We start from the raw sequence: 6,140 nt of genomic DNA, 5'->3' as shown, positions 1-6,140 counted from the left end.
CACCATGACTCACGGCAATGCCAGATCCTTAACCCAATGAGCAAGGCCAGGGATCGAACCCGCAACCTCATGGTTCCTAGTCGGATTCGTTAACCACCGCACCACAACAGGAACTCCTATTATTACACTTTTGTTTTTATTTTTAAACCCTTGATCCACCTGGAATATATTTTTGATGAACTGTAAGAGAGAATTCAACTATTTTTGCCCTTAATAACTATCTAGTTTCCTCCAAACAATTAATTAAATAAGGCATCTTTTTTTAGCTGCTTCAAAATGCCATTTTTTTTTTGCCATATGCTAAATCAGTAAGTGACATTAAGAGGCTCTGAAATAAAATATCCCATAAATTTGGGACAGCATCCCTGATTTCTCCATATCTTTACATTTTATTCTTGAATTCTATTCTGTACCATTGCTTTTTGTGTCCATTCATGCTCCAGAACTACTGTTTCAGTTTCTAGTGGCATATAGGGGAAAAAGCTAGTGCCCCATCATTGAATTTGTCAGAATTTCCCTTAAAATCCTTGCTGCTTATTTTTCCACCTGAAATTTAGACTCAGCTTGTTTATTACCTTTCAAACAATGCCGAGACTAAGATTTTAAAAAATAACAGTAACAAGAGCAACCGTGTGGTATTTCTGTAGGTTCCCATTACATCCATACTCTTTAGTCTCAATCTTAGCTATTGCCTTCGGCATACTGAAATCATTGAGAAACAAAGTCTTTTCCTGTTTTGTCTCTGAGCTAATTCTTTCTGGACTTCTGGTTGCAGGGGCAAGCATAGTTTTCTCTTTATGACTGCCTTGGGCTGTTGTTCTGGGCTCTGAGCCCCAACCATCCTGACATTCCTCTATTCACTTTTTTTTTTTATCAGTTCATGCCATAGCATAATTTAAAGCAGTTTGTTCAAAATCATAATTATAAGGGACTTACCTTAATACGCCTTTTATTAACTTCTTTTTACATAGAAGTCTTATAGTCCTGAAACAATCTTGCAGTCATTCCAATTCAATCTGTGCATTGTAATTCTGGTCTTTAAATTTGTAAGCACACTTTCCACTTGAGTTCTTAAAGATTCGGATGCACGATCAGTGTCTATGCAACCACTCAGGTGAAGTACATATTCTATCTTGCAGCTTTCTGGTCCTTCACAAAGTGCTTAACATCTGTAGTCAATAAACATATCCCACAGGGTGCAAGAGAAAAAAGGAACTGAATAAAATCATTTTAAAATATATGTCAGCATCTCATAAGATTAAATTTTTTAAAGCTAAAATAAAGTTCCACCTACCATGGACTAAATACACTTTAAAATCTACTATAATTCACATTATGTATATATATATATATATATTCCATAAAAAGACTGCAAAAAAACATTGACATGGGGACATTCTAAAAATTAGAATCAATGGCTGCAGGATCTGCATGAGAAATGCAGAGCCATTTATGACTTTTGTGGCTTCCTTTTTGTAGGGATGAAAAATAATAATAACCAACAGTTGGAGTGCTTTCTTTATATCAGGTACTATGCTAAACATTCTTTTTTTTTTTTTTTTTTTTCATTTTTGGGCTGCAGCTCATGGCAGCACCAGATCCTTAACCCTCTGAGCCAGGCCAGGGATTAAACCTGTATCCTCATGGATACTAGTTGGATTCGTTTTTGCTGTGCCGCAGCAGAAATTTCTGTATGCTAAACATTCTATTAATCTTTACCAAGACCCTGTGGTCCAAGTACAATTACTACCTCTTTTTTTTGGAGGGGGTAGGGAAGACTAATTTTTAATTAAAGACTTTCTATCATGCTGTAATTTATGTAGCATTGAGTTCCGGTGCCTAAGATTTTAACCTAAACATACTATCCCATTTTTTAGATGAAAAAAATTTGAAGCTTAATAAAAAATTTGTCCAGGGAGTTCCCATTGTGGCTCAGTGGGTTAAGAACCTGACTAGTATCCATGAGGATGCAGGTTGGATCCCTGGCCTTGTTCAGTGGGTTAAGGATCTGGCGTTGCTGTGAGCTGCGGTGTAGGTCGAAGGCGTGACTCGGATCCTGTGTGGCCGTGGCCGTGCTGTAGGCTGGCAGCTGTAGCTTGATTAGACCCCTAGTTGGGAACCTCCATGTGCCACTAGTGTGGCCCTAAAAAGCAAAAAAAAAAAAAAAAAAAAAGGATAATTTTTAACTTTATTCAGTGTTAAAGTGTTTCTATTTAGAACTAACTAGAATAAAACCACTTATTTTCAATCCTGCTGTTTGACATCAGATAGCAATGGGCTGAATACATCTGCTCTTTATGGAATGACTTGATGCAGAACATAACCTTGAAGTGCTTGGGATTCTTTACCTGGTTACTGTGATGCAGGGATTAAATAATGCAGGCGAAGCACCTACATATGGCCTGGCTTCTGATAACTGGTAAAAAATTACAACAGTTTCTTCTTTCCTTTTCAGAGTGATCTCAGCCAAGCAGAAAGGAGAATTTTTTAGAGAAATGTCAAAATCCTCTGTTTTGTAAACAAACCTAGGTTTTCTTACCTTTTTTTTTTTTTTTTTTTGTCTTTTTGCCATTTCTTGGGCCTCTCCTGCGGCATATGGAGGTTCCCAGGCTAGGGGTCCAATTGGAGCTGTAGCCGCTGGCCTACGCCAGAGCCACAGCAACACGGGATCTGAGCTGCATCTGTAGCCTACACCACAGCTCACAGCAATGCCAGATCCTTAACCCACTGAGCAAGGCCAGGGATCGAACCTGCAACCTCATGGTTCCTAGTCAGGTTTGTTAACCACTGAACCACGATGGGAACTCCTTCTTACCTTTTTTTTTTTTTGGTTGCACTCATGGCCTGCAGAAGTTCCAGGACCAGGAATCAAACCTATGTCACAGCAGTGACCTGAGCCACAGCAATGACAATGCAGGATCCTTAATCCACTGCACCACCGAGGAACTCCAGCAAAACTAAGTTTTGCCAAATAGTGTCTACATGGTTTCAGTGGCAATAAGGCCCCCAAAGCTAGAATATGCAGGCTTTACATAGTTAGAGAAAGACAATTTCAGAGTGACTTCTTTGTCACATAAAAGTCCAGTGATTACTAAATAATCCCACCCCTGTGCTTTGTGACTGGTACAGGGTGGGATTGCTTCCCGTGGCTGCTAGGTATTCTAGGCATCTGTTTCCCAGCCCACAGGTCTATTGTCTCTAAAAACAGTATTCTTTTCTTGGTGGAATGACTTCTGGAAAGTTAAACTGCAGTCATTTCTTATTGCCTTCAAATGAAATTCCTAGATAGCCTCCAGGAATTGACATAGCTTCCTTTTTTTTTTTTTTTTTTTTCTTCTTTTCTTTTCTTTTTGGCCATGCCCACAGCATATGGAAGTTCCCTGGACCAGGGATCAAACCTGCACCACAGCAGCAACCTGAGCTGCTGCAGGGACAATGCCAGGTCCTTAAGCCACTGTGAACATATCTTCCTAATGGGAAGTGCATATACTCCTACTGTCCAGGAGGCATCTAAGACAACTAAGAAAAATGCACTCTTTCAGCTCTTTTTAAATTAGCTCTCCAAAATGTTTACAATTTTGATAACTTACATAGGGCTTAGTAGCTAAGATCTAGAGTGGCCTCTCTAGGTATTGTACTCAAAGTAATTGGTACCAGGAGAGTTCTTAAGTGTTCTCAAGACAAGTTATACCAAAAATTGGTTCACTTGGGAAATCTTTCTTGTGGAAAATACCCTGATTTAGTCTCAATCAGGTTTTGCTAGAAAACTTGAGTAAGGGTCCCACTGAGATTTCAACAGCATACCTCACTTTCAATTTTCACTTGAACTTGCACTTCTCACCTTTGAGCTACAGGTGACTGATCTCTTTCCAGAACCCTGAGGGGGAGTCGGCCCTTCTCCACACTGGTTGGTGAGGGGGGCTCCAGGGTACACCCGGCCATACAGTCATCCCTGCGGCTCCATATCTGGAGGGCTCCTCAAGCACGTTCAAGGCAGGTTGATCAAGTCTGGGCTTGCAGCCCGCGTCCACTGAAGAGTTAGGGTTCTGTCAATAATTCAGAATTGCCTGCAACTATTTCAATATCTTTGGAAAGCAGTGCATTCCTGACACCTACCTAGTGTTTACGCAGACACCACATTAGGCCCATGTGCTGTAGTTGTGGAAAACACATTGGCTTTGCAGTTAAACAATTGTGTGATTTTTTTTTCAGTAAGCGAGTTTCCTTCTCCGGGTCTCAGTTTCCTAATTTTCAAAATGGGAGTAAATAGGAAGCAGCTTAGAAGGTTGCTGTGAGATTTCAATAAGACAAGGTTTAGTAAGGAACTTAGTATCATATCTGACATAGGGCAGATGTTTAATAAATGGTCATCACTATATTTTCCATTGTTTCTTTCTTTATCCACATGGCTCATCCTTATCAGTACCACAGAAACACTGATAGAGAGGCTGAGAGGCTCCATACATGGGATACTGAAAATATGAGTAAGGTCTCTTTTTAGTTTACCATCAGCTTTTTCTGCTCCTTAGGGCAGATTATCCATCCACTCTAAACGTTAATTCCCAGGGGAGGATATTGTCTGGGAGACATTCAAGCTAGAAAGAAAGGGGGGTTGAGGTGGTCAAAGTTCATGGCAGTACTCTTTATAATAGCCAAGACACCAGAGCAACCCATCAACAGACAATTGGCTCAAGAAGATGCAGTAATACATACAATGGAATATTATTAATAATAATAATATTAACAATATTGTTATATTAATTTATTATATTATTGTCATATATTATTGTAATGTCATATTGATAAAGTATATTATATATATTATATTATTATAAATAATATTAATAATATTATTCAGCCATAAAAAGAATGAAATAATGCCATTTGTAGTAACATGGACTGACCTAGAGATTATCACACTAATTAATTCAGCCAGAGAAGGACAAATATAAATCACTTACATGTGGAATCTAAGGAATAATACAAATGAACCTACGCACAAAACAGAAACAGACTCACAGACATAGAAAACAAACTTATGGTTAACAAAGGGGAAAAGAAGGAGGGAGGGTTAAATGAGGAGATATAAACTAATATACATAAAATAGATAAGCAACAAGGAACTGTATAGCACAGGGAACTATATTCAATATCTTATAATAACCTATAATGAAAAATAATCTCTATCTATATGTATATACAGATATGTAACTGTATCACTTTGCTACATACCTGAAGCACAATATTGTAAATTAACTATATTTCAATTCTATTTTTTGTTTTTAAATTTTTTTGTGTGTATCTTTTTAGGGCCACACCCATGGCATATGGAGTTTCCCAGGCTAGGGGTCAAATCAGCGCTGCAGCTGCCAGCCTAGGACACAGCCACAGCAATGTGGGATCTGGGCCGTGTCTTCGACCTACACCACAGTTTATAGCAATGCTGCATCCTTAATCCACTGAGTGAGGTCAGGGATCGAACCCATATCCTCATGGATTCTAGGCCGATTTGTTTCTGCTGAGCCATGATGGGAACTCCCAACTATACTTCAATTTTAAAAGTGCTTCACACACATAAACACTTTTGTACATAGTTTTTATCATTTGTGAAAAGTGGAATAACCACCACCCCTGTCCTGCCTGTTCTATTAAGCACTGTGCAAATGTTGACTTTCAGCCCACAGGCAATGGGTGAGGATGGATTGCAGTTTTAGGAAGCTAAACACTAGGAGAGTCTAGTCCATTATGCAATTGTAAATGAATTGCTGCTTTTACCCTTAGGAAATCCCAGCGTGGTCAATGTAAACGCATCCACCTAAGACTTGTTCAAGAGCAGCACTTTTAAATTTACTGAAAACTGCTTTCCAAGTACTTAACTTTAAAGCTAACAATATAGGTTGGTGATTAATAAATTAAGGTTGTTACATTAACATGGATAGATTTTTTTTTTTTTGAGAAGACTTTATGGCCTGGATTCTTTTCCATTTTAGTTAGTAGATGCTGACATGTGTTGATCCCAAGCATTGGGGTACCTAATGCTTTTCTGCATTCTGACCCAAAAGAGATGAGTTCAGAGCACTCCTGGGCTTGGGTATAAACATAAAGGCAGGGAATTGACCTCTAAAGATGTATTTTTCTCT

General features: G+C 38.8%; 1 long non-coding RNA gene across 1 annotated transcript; it reads right to left on the bottom strand.

The window, feature by feature from the left end:
- On the bottom strand, nucleotides 283–4,705 carry LOC110260320. The gene is made up of 3 exons (XR_002343433.1): nucleotides 4,117–4,705; nucleotides 3,842–4,030; nucleotides 283–1,169 (listed from the first exon to the last, which is right to left on the bottom strand). It is a non-coding gene; the product is annotated as an uncharacterized LOC110260320 (long non-coding RNA).

The sequence above is a fragment of the Sus scrofa genome, chromosome 1 (assembly GCF_000003025.6).
Source record: "Sus scrofa isolate TJ Tabasco breed Duroc chromosome 1, Sscrofa11.1, whole genome shotgun sequence".
Lineage (NCBI taxonomy): Eukaryota > Metazoa > Chordata > Mammalia > Artiodactyla > Suidae > Sus > Sus scrofa.
The sequence above is the reverse complement of the archived record's forward strand: the minus strand, read 5'-3'. Positions and strand labels throughout refer to the sequence as shown.